We start from the raw sequence: 15,487 nt of genomic DNA on the forward strand, positions 1-15,487 counted from the left end.
CGGGGCACGAACCCGTGTCCCCTGCATCGGCAGGCGGACTCAACCACTGTGCCACCAGGGAAGCCCTGATTTTTTTAAAAATGAAGAAACTTTAGGAGATAGATATACCCCAAATAAGAAAGACCCAAATATAAAGATATTCATTGGAAAATTCATATGAAAAGCACTCCCAAATTCTGTTAATTAGCAGTATGTAGAAATGTAAATATAAATCAAGAAAGTCTGTGAGATTTTTAAAAGAGTAAGAGGCATCAATTGGCATTCAAATATGTGGATGTAATCCATATGTATTAATCTGCATAGGTGAGCTGATACAAAAAGTAATCCCCCAAATTTCAGTGGCTCAATTCAATAGAAATGAATTTCTTCCTAACGCAGCATTAATTTGGGTGTATGGCAAATAGACTTCTAAGAAGTAATTCACAAGCGTCTTCCATCTTATGGCTCTGGCTCTTCCATGGCCTCCTGAGTCCTTTTCTTTCAGCCAGAGGGATGGAGGAAGCATTCAGGGTCACACAGGGAAATTTTAGCGATCAGCCCTGAAGGTTGCATACACTTTCATCATATTCCAATGACCCAATATTAGAAATATAGTCACATCTGACTTTAAAGGAGGCTTAAAATCAAATCTAAGGGGAGAGTGAAGTGAGTTTGGGGCTTGCAGAACCAGCTTTAGTCACACCGTTTTTAATATAAATGGTGAAATTGGATTATAAACAAAGGGCTGGGTTCTTTTATTTTGTTTTGTTTTGAACTTCTTATTTAAATATAGATATTAACACATTGTATAGAATTGCTATGTAATTTAACACTTGTTTATCATTAAACTAGTACCTCAGGTTTTATATTCTTTCCAAAAGGCTAAGTTTATTAACCTATGCATGTAAATAAGTTCGTATTATTATGTACATAACCTAGAAAATTATGCTTACTACTTTCTGCCTCTGTACCTCACAGATAACTGTTTGTTTACTCATTCTGATGTATTCAAGGTAACCTGACTGAAATACGATTTTGCATTTACAAATCTGCCTCGATATATGTTGATTTCTCCATCAATTATGCCTATTCTGTACTTCAATTATAAACAATGCTTTTCAATATGTTATATATTTGATTTCAAAGTGTTAATATCATATAGCTCTGAAATCAGAATGGAAAACTGAATAGTACCAGGGAAATAAGAGATGTTGTTAGTTTATATTCTTCCCATTAAAAATTTGCAATTAGATTCTCAAAACAATCCTTTAAAAAATTTTGAATTGTTGTCTGGGTTAGTAGTGGGCACTATAGAGGTCTTCTCTTTTGATGAATCACAGAGTAAATAAAATGAGATTTATGTAGACAGCCAATTGCTGCCTACATGAGTCAATCAGTTCTTTTCATATTATTCCTGCTATGTTTTCGTCTAGTTGTTTTTATGGCTTGTAACAAGAAATTTTAGACTCTGAACACTTTCTACAGTTCTACATATTTAAGGTTTTAGCTATTTAAAGCATTACAATTACTACAACTCTTTTCATAAAGCTGCAGAGCCATAATTTCCTGCTTGTTGATGGGCTCCATCACAGGTGGCCAAGGTCAAAGTATTGTTCAGAGCACCTCAATAGCAAAGAGAGCTTCTTAAACAGATGGGTCTCCTTCAGGGGAAAGCCTCTTTATCCCCATGTGGCCATCGAGAACTTTTACTAAAATAGACAGGACTGTACAAACGTATGGATGCCAGCGCGGGAAAGGGGAGGTGGTGGTATGAATTGGGAGATTGGGATTAACATATATACACTATCAGTACCATGCATGAAATAGATAACTAATGAGAACCTACTGTGTAGCTCAGGGAACTCTACTCAATGCTCTGTGGTGACCTAAATAGGAAGGAAATCCAAAAAAGAGTGGATATATGTATATGTATATCCGATTCACTTTTCTGTGCAATAAAAACTAACACAATATTGTAAAGCGACTATACTCCAATAACAATTAAAAATAAAATAAATTGTATGAAACACATGTCATATACTATACTATGAAGGTAGATTCTGCATTTTATCATCACTAGAAAAGATTTATTGCATCCTTATTGAGTATCTGACACTAAAATAAACATTACATGGAGTAAGGCTAGAGGCCTGGAGAAGCTGTCTGGGGTCCTCTGTCACTTCTCTTTGTGGCAGAGTGTGTCTTTGATTTTGATGCCTGCAAATTTGCTCACAGTCCTGTCTACTTTAGTAAAAGGGCTGGATTCTGATCATCAGTGATAGATCATCCAACAAGCAGAATTAGTATGAGCTAGAACGCTAGTCAATCAGAGCCAATAAAGGTATTCTTTGAAAGAATTAGATAAACTATCAAATATGTCATCATGGGAAAATAACTTTATTTTTTAATACATATTTTGTATATCAGGATGGTTTGATTATTAATACCTTGGAAATGCACCATCAATTATCTTTCTAAAGCTTATGCCTTTGAAGAAATGCACCCCTACTTTAAACCTGTCTGGGCTGGATAATTATGAGGGGGCAGTGCTAATCAGCTGTGGAATGGAGGGCTGCAATAGGGCATCCAGCACATTAAGCAGAGAGAGACAGCAGAATGGGCAGAATGACAGCAGGGCATTTTGCATTTGGAGTTATAAAATTTAGACCAGGTCTTAGTGCTGACTTCATTAGTCATGGAATTGTAAACAAGAAATTGCATCTATCTGTATAAAATTTACTCCATGATACAATGAGGGGATGGGACTAAATATCTTTAAGACTCCAGTGTTAAAGACAGTCTGGCTGTCTAAGTTAGGCACTCTAACTATAATCTTTCCCAGATTACAAACAGCAATTCAATAAAATGTGGTTCTTTCTGAGCAAAGCCAGTGGACAGCTAGCAGGTCCAATGGGCAGATAGCACTTAAAAGGCTTTGTGCATGGTTGACTTAGTTACTTTTTTAGGGCATGCAATGAAGAAAGGACAAGAATTTTTTAGTTGCATCTGCATGTAACTATAGTAGCACATTTCAAGATTTCTGGAACCTTTTTCCATTTCACATTTCTTAAACATTTTTTTGTGATTTCTTTTTCTCAATAACAGTGTATCATCAACATATATATTTTGTTTATTTTTGATTCCTCCCACTTGAGTGGAGGGTCATAGAAGGCAGACATTTTGCCTGTTTTCTTAATGCTGTATTTCCAATATTTAGAACAGCACCTGGCACATAATAGAATATTCACTAAATATTTGTTGAGTGAGCACACACAATATGAAGTTATGGAGACTTTAGAATCATCAGGAGAGTTTCTAATGAGGCAAAGATGAAATTTTTGCAGTTTGGATATGAAGAGCTTTTTGAGAACAGTAAACTGAGTGTTGGCATTGCTTTTCTAACTCACTGAAAGTAAATCAGGACTGGAGAAGGACATTTTATTGGGTGGGGCAATTTTTCATACCGTTGAAATTTTTTAAACCTCTGAAATAAAAAATTGTCATAAAAGACAGATAAACATCACATGAAATTCTTTCAATAGGGACTATGCTAACAGTATGTAAAGAGGAGGTTAACAGAGTTTTATTTTTAAGTTTCAGGCAGAATTCTCATGAGGATTCTAATTTAATTCAAAAGTAGCAAAAACAAACAATTCTTAATCCTCTCAGTGTAAAGTACAGTAACAGTACACACAAATCTCCATGTCTCCTACTTCAAATTTGTTTATTTATTTATTTATTTTAGGCTGCTTTTGTTCTTCATTGCGTTGCACGGCTTTCTCTAGTTGTGGCGAGCAGGGCCTACTTGCGTTGGGGTGCACGGGCTTCTCATTACGGTGACTTCTCTTGTTGCGGAGCATGGGCTCTCGGCACGTGGGCTTCAGTATCTGTGGCATGTGGGCTCAGTAGTTGTGGCTTACAGGCTCTAGAGCACAGGCTCAGTAGTTGTGGTGAACGAGCCTTGTGGGATCCACAGTTGCTCCGTGGCATGTGGGATCTTCTCGGACCAGGCCTCGAACCCGTGTCCCCTGCATTGGCAGATGTATTCCTAACCACTGCACCACCAGGGAAGCCCTCCATGTCCCCTACTTCAAATCAACATCTAATTATCAATATTTATGTATTATTACAAGTTCTCATATAACTCTAGACCACTATTTAATCATGATGGATTGTGATAGCAGCATCATTTGTGGTGCAGGCTATGATCTGCTGTGATTCCTCTGCAAAATTATTATGATGAATCACACTTGTCAATGGTTTTTGAATGAGACAAATCCAAAACTAATTTGCTATCTGCAATCCAGATGTAATTGGCTATGTGTCATAAATCTTCCATGAAAATACTCTTCAGTTCCATTTCTGTCAACAAACAAAAGTGTTCTTCATAGCTCACTCCCCAAGAAAAACAATGAAGTATAATTAGAAGGGAAGGGAGAAAGTGCATAGTTGACTTTAATGTAAAAAACAGAAAATGCCTTGACCAAATTGGCTGCACAAATGAATCTCTCATCAAAATCATTGTAAATTGCATATCTCCATTTTTGGTCCAGGGACTCACTACCTTAATATAGCCATAAATTATTTTATCTTTGTGCTAAATTGTGGAAATTAAACAGTGCGTATAGAGTGCTCTGAAATTTGAAAACTATATTTATTCATATTGAAATAGATGAAAGTTCAGTTACAAAATATTGAGGGGGCAAAGGTGGAATTCATTATTGCAGTACAGTGAACATAAGATTTAAACAATTTTTGTTTTATTCACTGGAGGGAGTCTTGAGTATTAATTAACTATGATACAAACAAAACATACACTATAGTTTCAAACCATATAGAGTCCAGAAAGCTTTGTACCGGGACATACCAACTACTGACTCTGGGGAGTGTGTGTGTGTGTGTGTGTGTGTGTGTGTGTGTGTGTGTGAGATATAAAAACGGTATCCTTGTTTGAAATGGGAAGTAGTTGAGAAATTCTGCATGAGTATAAGCCTATCATTCTTTTGTTTTTAATGATTTAAAGTGTTTTTTTTCCTCAGGAGTGGGTCAATAACCTCTTCCTGCTATGTATGAAACACAGAACTCTTCATTGTGCAGATTTCCAGTATCAGTATAATGCATCTTTTCCAAATATAAGAAAGAAGGCATTTTGGCCAAAGTTCAGAAAGTGTAAATAGACCCCTCCTCAGAAGAAAATAAAATCTTCTCTGAGATGAAAAATATCTAATCACAAATCTCATTTCTTTTCTCCATAGCACATTCCTTTGTGCTATTCTTCACCTAATCCTTACTTCTAAACTAACCTCACATAATAACATCATTAATAATACTTAGCACTTACACAGTGCATTACATTTTCAAAGTACTGAACAAATGTTAAAAATTTGATGTACATTGAAAAAAGTCAACAAAAGTATAGAACTTCCAAATTCTTATGAGATGAGCAAAAATACTTAATTATTAATTTTTGGATGATGTGGTTTAATCTATTTTTCAAAGTATTTCTTACCTTGTCATATAAGAGGAATAATGTTCACAGTGAGGAAGTATATGAGCCTGTAACTGGTTTTTACAAATGATTAAATGCTGAGGTTGAAGCTGAGGCTTTTGATAACTGCTAGAGCCATTTATGACCTCATATACTACTCCACTGTGGAACATTAGGTCTTAAATAACATCAACCATGTGCTTTTACTGAAAAGAGTAGAAATAAAAATAAAAGTCCCTTTCAGATGAAGACAAAATACATGCAGGGAACCCTATAGAAATGTCATAAATATACATGAGTAAAATTAAATTTAGTGAAGGTTCTGTAATAGATTTGGGAACCAGGGTATCACTTGACACCTGTCTGGGTAGCCTTTGGATAGAAAACTTATGAAGGGATATTTCTGTTATCTATGGTTATAAAAAGTGCACTGGGTTTATAATTGGTCCTGGCATTAGTCACTGCTATACAGAGGACTCAAACCTCCACACAAACTGACTTGACACAGTGATCATCTGCTTACGTTGAACATGGTCTCTCTAAATGGACAATTTGTGAAAAATCACATCTAAATATACTATTGGATTGACAATGTCATGCTTAAGATATACTTGGTGGGAGCCATCTGGTGTGCAAATGTCGCCAGAGGGGTACTAGGCTTTAAGGGTACAAACTTGTAACAAACAGTAAGTAAGCAACAGAGATCGAATGCACAATATGATGGATATAGACAATAATTTGGTACTATAATTATGTAATGTGATAAATATCACCACATCAGCAGTCATAGTATGTAAATATATGAAAGTAACATGCTGTGTACACTTTAAACTTATACAATATGACACATTAAATTTATTCAATAAAAAGGGGGAAAAACCTTAAAGAAAACCATCTGAAAACTATCTATATTGCTTTAGACTGTATCGAACAGAATGCAAAGATTATTGCTTCTTAGGTTGCCACTTAAAATATATTCATTGAATACCAAAATTGTAATTGTGAGGAGAGGAGAGTACAAATTCAGGGTTGAGAAAATGCATTTAAGTTAAGAAATCAACTAAAAACAATCACATACATTTATAGATTGCTATATATAAAGCTCCTAGTAACCACAAATCAAAAATCTATAATATACACACATAAAAGAAAAAGGAATCCAAATATAAGACTAAGGATAGTCATCAAATGACAAGAGAAGAGAACAAAGGATGAAGAAATGAACAGGAAAGAACTATAAAGGCAAATCCAAAACAATGAACAAAATAGCAATAAGAACATACATATCAATAATTACTTTATATGTAAATGAGCTAAATGCTCCAATCAAAAGACATAGAGTGGCTGAATGGATACAAAAACAAGGCCTGTATATATGCTGCCTACAAGAGACTCCCTTCAGACCTAAAGATGCACAGACTGAACAGTAAGGGATGGAAAAAGATATTTCATGAAAATGAAAATCAAAAGGAAGCTGGGGTAGCAATACTTATATCAGACAAAATAGACTTTAAAAGAAAGACTGTTAAAAGAGACAAAGAAGGACATTACATAATGATCAAGGGATCAATTCATGAGGAAGATATAAGAATTATAAATATATATGCACCCAACATAGGAGCACCTAAACACATAAAGCAAATATTAACACACATAAAGGGAGAAATCGACAGTAACAAAATAATAGGCGAGGACTTCAACATCCTACTTATATCAATGGATAGATTATCCAGATAGAAAATCAAAAAGGAAACATTGACCTTAAATGATACATTAGACCAGATGGACTTAATAGATGTATCAATATATAGAACATTCCATCCAAAAGCAGCAGATGAAACATTTTCTAGGATAGATAACATGCTAGGCCACAAAACAAGCCTCAGTAAATTTAAGAAAATTAAAATAATATCAAGCATTTTTTCCAATCACAATGCTATGAGACTAGAAATCTACTACAAGAAAAAATTACAAAAAACACAAACACATGGAGGCTAAACAATATGCTACTAAACAACCAATGGATCAGTGAAGAAATCAAAGATAAAATTTAAGAAAACCTGGAGACAAATGAAAATGATAACATAATGATCCAAAATCTATAGAACATAGCAAAAGTAGCTCTAAGAAGGAAGTTTATAGTGATACAAGATTCCCTCAGGAAACAAGAAAAATCTCCATTAAACCACCTAACCTTACACCTAAAGGAACTACAGAAGAAGAGCAAACAAAACCCAAAGTTAGTAGAAGGAAATATTATAAAGATCAGAGCAGAAATAAATGAAATAGAGAGTAAAATACAGTAGTAAAGATCAGTGAAACTAAGAGCTGGTTCTTTGAAAAGGTAAACAAAATTGATAAACCTTTAGCCAGACTCATCAAGAAAAAAGAGAGGACTCAAATCAATAAAATCAGAAATTAAAAAGGAGAAGTTATGGGCTTCCCTGGTGGCGCAGTGGTTGAGAGTCCACCTGCTGATGCAGGGGACACGGGTTCGTGCCCCGGTCTGGGAAGATCCCACATGCCATGGAGCAGCTGGGCCCATGAGCCATGACCGCTGAGCCTGCACGTCTGGAGCCTGTGCTCTGCAACAGGAGAGGCCACAACAGTGAGAGGCCCGCGTACTGCAAAAAAAAAAAAAAAAAAGGAGAAGTTACAACTGACACCACGGAAATACAAAGGATCATAGGAGACTACTAGGAAAAACTATATGCCAATGAAATGGACAACCTAGAAGAAATGGACAAATTCCTAGAGATGTACAATTTCCCAAGACTGAATCAACAACCAGGAAGAAATAGAAAATATGAATAGAGCAATTACCAGTAATGAAACTGAATCAGTAATAAAAAAAAAACCAGGCAAACAAACAAACAAAATAACGCAACAAAAGTCCAGGACCAGTTGGTTTCACAGGTGAATTCTATCAAACATTTAGAAAGGAGTTAACACCTATCCTTCTCAAGCTGTTCCAAAAAAATTGCATTGGAAGGAATGCTTCTGAACTCATTCTATAAGGCCAGAATCACCCTGATATTAAAACCAGACAAATATATCACAAAAAAGAAAATTACAGGCCAATATTACTGATGAACATAGATGTGAAAATCCTCAACAAACTATAAGCAAACCGAATCCAGCAATACATTAAAAGGATCATACACCATGATCAAGTGAGCTTTATCCCAGGGATTCAAGGATGGTTCAATATCCACACATCAATTAATGTGATACATCGCACTAATAAACTGAAGAATAAAAATTATATGATCATTTCAATGGGTGCAGAAAAAGCTTTTGACAAAATTCAACATCCACTTATGCTAAAAACTCTCCAGAAAATGGGCATAGAGAGAACATACCTCAACATAATAAGCATCACATATGACAAGCCCACAGCTAATATCGTACTCAGTGTTGAAAAACTGAGTGCATTTCCTCTAAGCTCAGGAACAAGAGTAGGATGCCCACTCTTATCATGTTTATTCAACATAGCATTGGAAGTACTAGTCACTTTGGATGAGGCCAGATCCTGGTGCAGCTGGCCACATGGCCTGGTGCGTTCCAGGGCTGGTGCCAGCCTACTAGTGGGCAGGGCCAGGTCCTGGGGCAGCTAGCTGTGGGGTTCAAGGGTCCCAGTGCTGAATTTGGCCTACTGGTGGATGAGTAAGCCCCCAGTGCTAATAGGCTAGAGAGAGAATTTCTGCACCAGTGTCATCATGTTAGAGCAAGCTCACAAAAATGGTTGCCGCCAATATCTATATCTCCAGGAGAAGACTCATTTGCCTCCTATCTCTCCCAGAGGCTCTACAAGATCAGCAAGTGGGTCTGACCCAGGCTCCTTTCAAATTACTGCCTCTGTGCTGGGAGTCTTATTATGTGAAATTTTGCTTGAACCCATTAAGAGTGGAGTCTCTGCTTCCAACAGCCTTCTGGCTGTCCCATATGCAAGCCTTGCTAGCCTTCAAAGTTAGAGGTTCTGGGGGTTCATCTTCCTGGTGCAGGACCCCTGGATTGGGAAGCCCAATGAGTTACTTGCATCCCTCATTTGTGGAGAACCTTTGTAATTGTGATTATCTTCCTGTTTGTGTGTCAGCTAACCTGGGGGTATGGGTCTTGACTATACCACATCTTTTCCCCTCCCACCTATCTTGGTGTGATTCCTTATTTACATCTTTAGTTGTGTAAAATCTTTTCTGCTCGTCTTCAGGTCATCTCATAGATAGCTGCTCTATTAATAGCTGTAATTTTGGTGTGCACCTGGGAGGAGGTGAGCTCAGGGTCTTCCTGCTTCCCCATCTTGGCCCCAATATCAGTCTCTTACTTTTAAATAGGAATTTTTCTGCAGTAAAAATTTAAGGATAGGGGCTTCCCTGGTGGCGCAGTGGTTGAGAGTCCGCCTGCCGATTCAGGGGACACAGGTTCGTGCCCCTGTCTGGGAGGATCCCGCATGCCGTGGAGCAGCTGGGCCCGTGAGCCATGGCCGCTGAGCCTGCGCGTCCGGAGTCTGTGCTCCGCAACGGGAGAGGCCACAACAGTGAGAGGCCCGCGTACCGCAAAAAAAAAAAAAAAAAAAAAAATTTAAGGATATAAATTTGATTCCACAGGCAGACATCCAAAAATCATTGGTATTCTAGTTAACATTAACTCCATTTTACAGATAATTTTTTAGGTGGCTCTGCTTAATAGTGCAAATGGCAATTTCATACAGATGTTCACCACTTCTCTGTATCTCAGTAGGATCCGATTGTGATATGTGCACCTGTAAGTATTTTCCCTACAACAGTAAGTTCCTGCTTTTCAAACATGTGCCCAGTAAATATAGTGCATGAGGAAGAATTTGGTCAAGTAGAAAGTTAATTAACCCATGATATGCCTTCCTGATATAACAGCGGAGTACAGTATAACCTGAGAGTGGCATTCATTCATTCATCTTTTAATAGATGTTATTTGGCATTTGATGTGTGGAATCACTTTATTGTTTTACCACAAAGTCTCCTAACAATAATACATAACCTCATTGGCCCACAACAATAAGCCTTTATTAAATTTATACTTCTAAGGAGGTTGGCAGGTGGCTCTGCTAATTTGGGGGAATTCAATTCCATTTTGGGGGTATAGCAGGCTGTTAGATGATCTGGAAAATCTTCAGCTGGAATGGCTGGGTCTACTTGGCTCAGCTCCACATGTTTATCATCTTCTTGCAGGCTGGCCTGTACATGTCCTTCTTATGTTGATTGAAGAGGTTTATGTCAAGGGCAAGTATAGTTGTACTAGACCATTCCAAGCTTCTGTTCGCATCATGTTTACTAACAACTCATTGACCAAGGCATGAGACATGACCAAACCCAAGGGGGGGGAATTATATCAATCCTTCTTCCACCTACCTTGGGAAGGTTTGAAAAGTTATATGGCAGAATATGTGGTTACAGGGAGAGATAAATGATTGAGTCCATTAATCTAAGTTAGTACAATCTTCACTCATAGTTACAATTATTTAACAACCTCTAATATGTAACATTTGCTCAACTCTATTCCACTAAGACCCTGAAATATCACGTAGTCATAGCATTAGTCTCACATAGTCCAAAACCTTATAATCATCAACAGGTTTAAATGTGGGTCCTCTTGATTTGGAGAACTATGAAATAAAAAGACAAATTGCCTCCAAACACTCAAACTTTGTGGCTTCTTATATCTTAAAAATGGGCTCTGTAATACTTCTGGTGGGACCCAACCACTGTATTGTAAGTAAGCTAAGTCCCTGTATGGGAGGACTATGTGAAGAAGATATTACACTCAGTAGATCCACCTAAGGTCCTGAGCAGCGTCTATCACCAGACATATTAGTGAATAAGCCTTCAGATAATTATAACCCCTGGCTTTTAAGTCCTCTAGCTGAGGTTACAGAGATTGTTGAGTAGAGAGAAGCTTGCCTCACTATTTCTTGTCCAAATTCCTGAACCACAATATCCATGGACATAATAAAGGTTGGTTTTGTGCCACTCAGATAGGGAGAGGAAAATTACAAAAACACTTTTACTTGAATAAAGAAAAACAGGAGGCACTAATCAGTCCATATCAATTCTGAAATTCTTCTAGGCAAAATGTTGCCAAATTTTCATACCCTGGAATGGAGTTTGTTCCTTGATTAAGCCCTGGTTCTGTAATATGGGAATAACTAAGTCCCTTTAAAATAAGCTGGTGGTGCTTTTGCAAGTACAGCTATCTTGAAAACTCTGTGGGTTTTCTATGTTTCAGATTTGAGTTCACCACATGCACTACAAGCTGCATCCCAATTGTTTTTGAGACGTGCCTATCTCTCTAGACTTAATTATTGATAATTTTGACGTGTCAAGTTGCTGTGAGACAACAACATTAAGATTCCCAGGAGTCCATTTGTCCAACTGGGAAGGTCTACTAGGCAACAATTCAATCCTTTAAGAGGTCTTAACATGTAGATAACAAAGTTATGGTTACCAAGGAGGAAAGGGAGAGGGGAGGGATAAATTAGGAGTATGAGATTAACAGACACAAACTACTTTACATAAAATAAATAAGCAACAAGGATTTACTTTATTGCACAGGGAACTATATTTAATATCTTGTAATAACCTGTAATGGAAAATAACCTGAAAAAATATATATAACTGAATCACTTTGCTGTACACCTGAAACTAACACAATATTGTAAATCAACTATACTTCAATTAAAAAAAGGAAAGAGGACTTAAAAGATCTCAAAGATCCTTGATCCTGAAGCAATGTATTGATAAGAGAATCTTTTCCTTGGTTGAGAGGCTGGGAATGTGAATGTTTTTAATTTCTATGCTAACGATTTCCAAAATTCCTAAGCTCTCCACATTCATGGTGCTGAGACACTGGCCAGTTCTTTAATCTACATTTTTCTAGTAGAACCTTACCATGAACAGCTAAATGCAACCAGATGTTTTCAGTAGTCTCCTTGGATATCTTGTGAGTCAAATCCCAAAGTTCATTTGGGTATACTTTTTAACTTTTACGTGACATGTGACAGTTTTACTAAATGTGGCACAACTTCATAGCACTGGTCACTATATTTCACTTTTCCTGTTACAGTTCTCTTCCAGTCTCCTCTAATGGTATCCTTACTACCTATCTCCTGGTCCCCAAATCAATGGATCACATTTTTGTTACAGCAGCACTCCATTTCCAGTACTTCTTTTTTTCATCAGCTACCTATAGCCTTAAAAATGATGCGTAACAAGTGACCACAAAAGTGTGACAAACAACCTTAAGAATTTTTATTACATGAATGGAATACTACTTGCAGCAACTCTGCTGATTATGCCTGGGTGTTAACTCATTATCAGATGATTTAGCATGGTCTTATCTGAGACAATTGGGAAAACCCAGCTATGCTCCTTATGTCTCCTATCCTTTATCAGGCTAGCCCAGGTATGTCCTTTCATGGCAGTAATAGAGGGCCAGTGTGAGAATGAACCCAATTGTCCATTTTAATCTTTTCTTTGCATCATATTTGTTAATATATCATTAACTAAAGCAATACATGGCTGACCCCAGGGGTAGAAATTGTGTCTATTCCTGTGTCTGTGGGAGGGTATTGCAAAGTTACATAGCAAAGAATGTAGATACAAGGAGGGGCAAACTCTTGGGGCCATCTCTGCAATCTACCAATTCTAGATCTTCTGACTCTAGACTTCCAATTCTTATGCACAAGACCAATAAACATTGTCAGTTACTTTAGTTTATATTTTATTGGAATGGTATAAGTATTTCACTTCAGATTTCACAGTGCTTATAACTTATCTTGTACATTTAAAAATACTAATTAAAGCAAAATTTTCCTTTTGAGGAAAGTGTCTTTTATTTTCTTGGTTAACAGATAACGAAACCTCAGTAGAGAGTTTAAGACACTTGCTAAATTTTCTTCCCTTCAGGGACAAACAGTTAATGGTTTTCACATTGGTTCCAGTTGTCAATTAGAATATTTGTTTCTGCAATTAAACCATACTATCTAGTAGCAGAGTTTATTTGATTTGAGGGGACTTGTCCCCTAAGTCTTTTTTTTTTAATGTTTATTTATTTATTTTTCTTATTAGTCATCCATTTTATACACATCAGTGTATACATGTCAATCCCAACCTCCCAATTCATCACACGACACCCCCCACCCCCCACCGCTTTCCACCTTTCGTGTCCATACGTTTGTTCTCTACATCTGTGTCTCAAGTTATGCTCTGCAAACCGGTTCATCTGTACCATTTTCTGCGTTCCACATAATATGCGTTAATATATGATATTTGTTTTTCTCTTTCTGACTTCCTTCACTCTCTATGATAGTCTCTAGATGCATCCATGTCTCTACAAATGACCCAATTTCTTTCCTTTTTATGGCTGAGTAATATTCCATTGTATATATGTACCACATCTTCTTTACACATTCATCTGTTGTTGGGCAGTTAGGTTCGTTCCATGACCTGGCTATTGTAAATAGTGCTGCAATGAACATTGGGGTGCATGTGTCTTTTTGAATTATGGGTTCCTCTGGGTATATGCCCAGTAGTGGGATTGCTGGGTCATATGTTAATTCTATTTTTAGTTCTTTAAGAAACCTCCATATGTTCTCCATAGTGGCTGTATCAATTTACATTCCCACCAACAGTGCAAGAGGGTTGCCTTTTCTCCACACCCTCTCCAGCATTTGCTGTTTGTAGATTTTCTAATGATGCCCATTCTAACTGGTGTGAGGTGATACCTCATTGTAATTTTGATTTGCATTTCTCTAATGATTCGTGATGTTGAGCAGCTTTTCATGTGTTTCTTGGCAATCTGTATGTCTTCTTTGGAGAAATGTCTATTTATGTCTTCTGCCCATTTTTGGATTGGCTTGTTTGTTTTTTTAATATTGAGCTGCATGAGCTGTTTATATATTTTGGAGATTAATCCTTTGTCCTATGATTCATTTGCAAATATTTTCTCCCATTCTGAGGGTTGTCTTTTCATCTTTTTTATGGTTTTCTTTGCTGTGCAAAAGCTTTTAAGTTTCATTAGGTCCCATTTGTTTATTTTTGTTTTTATTTCCATTACTCTAGGAGGTGGATCAAGAAAGATCTTGCTGTGATTTATGTCAAGGAGTGTTCTTCCTATGTTTTCCTCTAATAATTTGATAGTGCCCGGTCTTACATTTAGGTCTCTAATCCATTTTGAGTTTATTTTTGTGTTTGGTATTAGGGAGTATTCTAATTTCATTCTTTTACATGTAGCTGTCCAGTTTTCCCAGCACCACTTATTGAAGAGACTGTGTTTTCTCCATTGTATGTCCTTGCCACCTTTGTCATAGATTAGTTGACCGTAGGTGTGTGGGTTTATTTCTGGGCTTTCTATCCTGTTCCATTGATTTATATTTCTGTCGTTGTGCCAGTACCATATTGTCTTGATTACTGTAGCTTTGTAGTATAGTCTGAAGTCAAGGAGTCTGATTCCTCCAGCTCCGTTTTATCCCCTCAAGACTGCTTTGGCTATTCAGGGTCTTTTGTGTCTCCATACAAATTTTAAGATTTTTTGTTCTAGTTCTATAAAAAATGCCATTGGTAATTTGATAGGGATTGCGCTGAATCTGTATATTGCTTTGGGTAGTATAGTCATTTTCACAATATTAATTCTTCCAATCCAAGAACATGGTATATCTGTCCATCTCTTGCTATCATCTTTAATTTCTTTCATCAGTGTCTTATAATTTTCTTCATACAGGTCTTTTGTCTCCCTAGGTAGGTTTATTCCTAGGTATTTTATTCTTTTGGTTGTAGAGGTAAATGAGAGTGTTTCCTTAACTTCCCTTTCAAATTTTTCATCATTAGTATATAGGAATGCAAGAGATTTCTGTGCATTAACTTTGTATCCTGCAACTTTACCAAATTCATTGATTAGCTCTAGTAGTCTTCTGGTGGCATCTTTAGGATTCTCTATGTATAGTATCATGTCATCCAGCAAACAGTGACAGTTTTACTTCTTCTTTTC

This window comes from Delphinapterus leucas, chromosome 5 (assembly GCF_059928025.1).
Source record: "Delphinapterus leucas isolate spDelLeu-1000000601 "Yukka" chromosome 5, BTC_Dleu_Yukka2, whole genome shotgun sequence".
Lineage (NCBI taxonomy): Eukaryota > Metazoa > Chordata > Mammalia > Artiodactyla > Monodontidae > Delphinapterus > Delphinapterus leucas.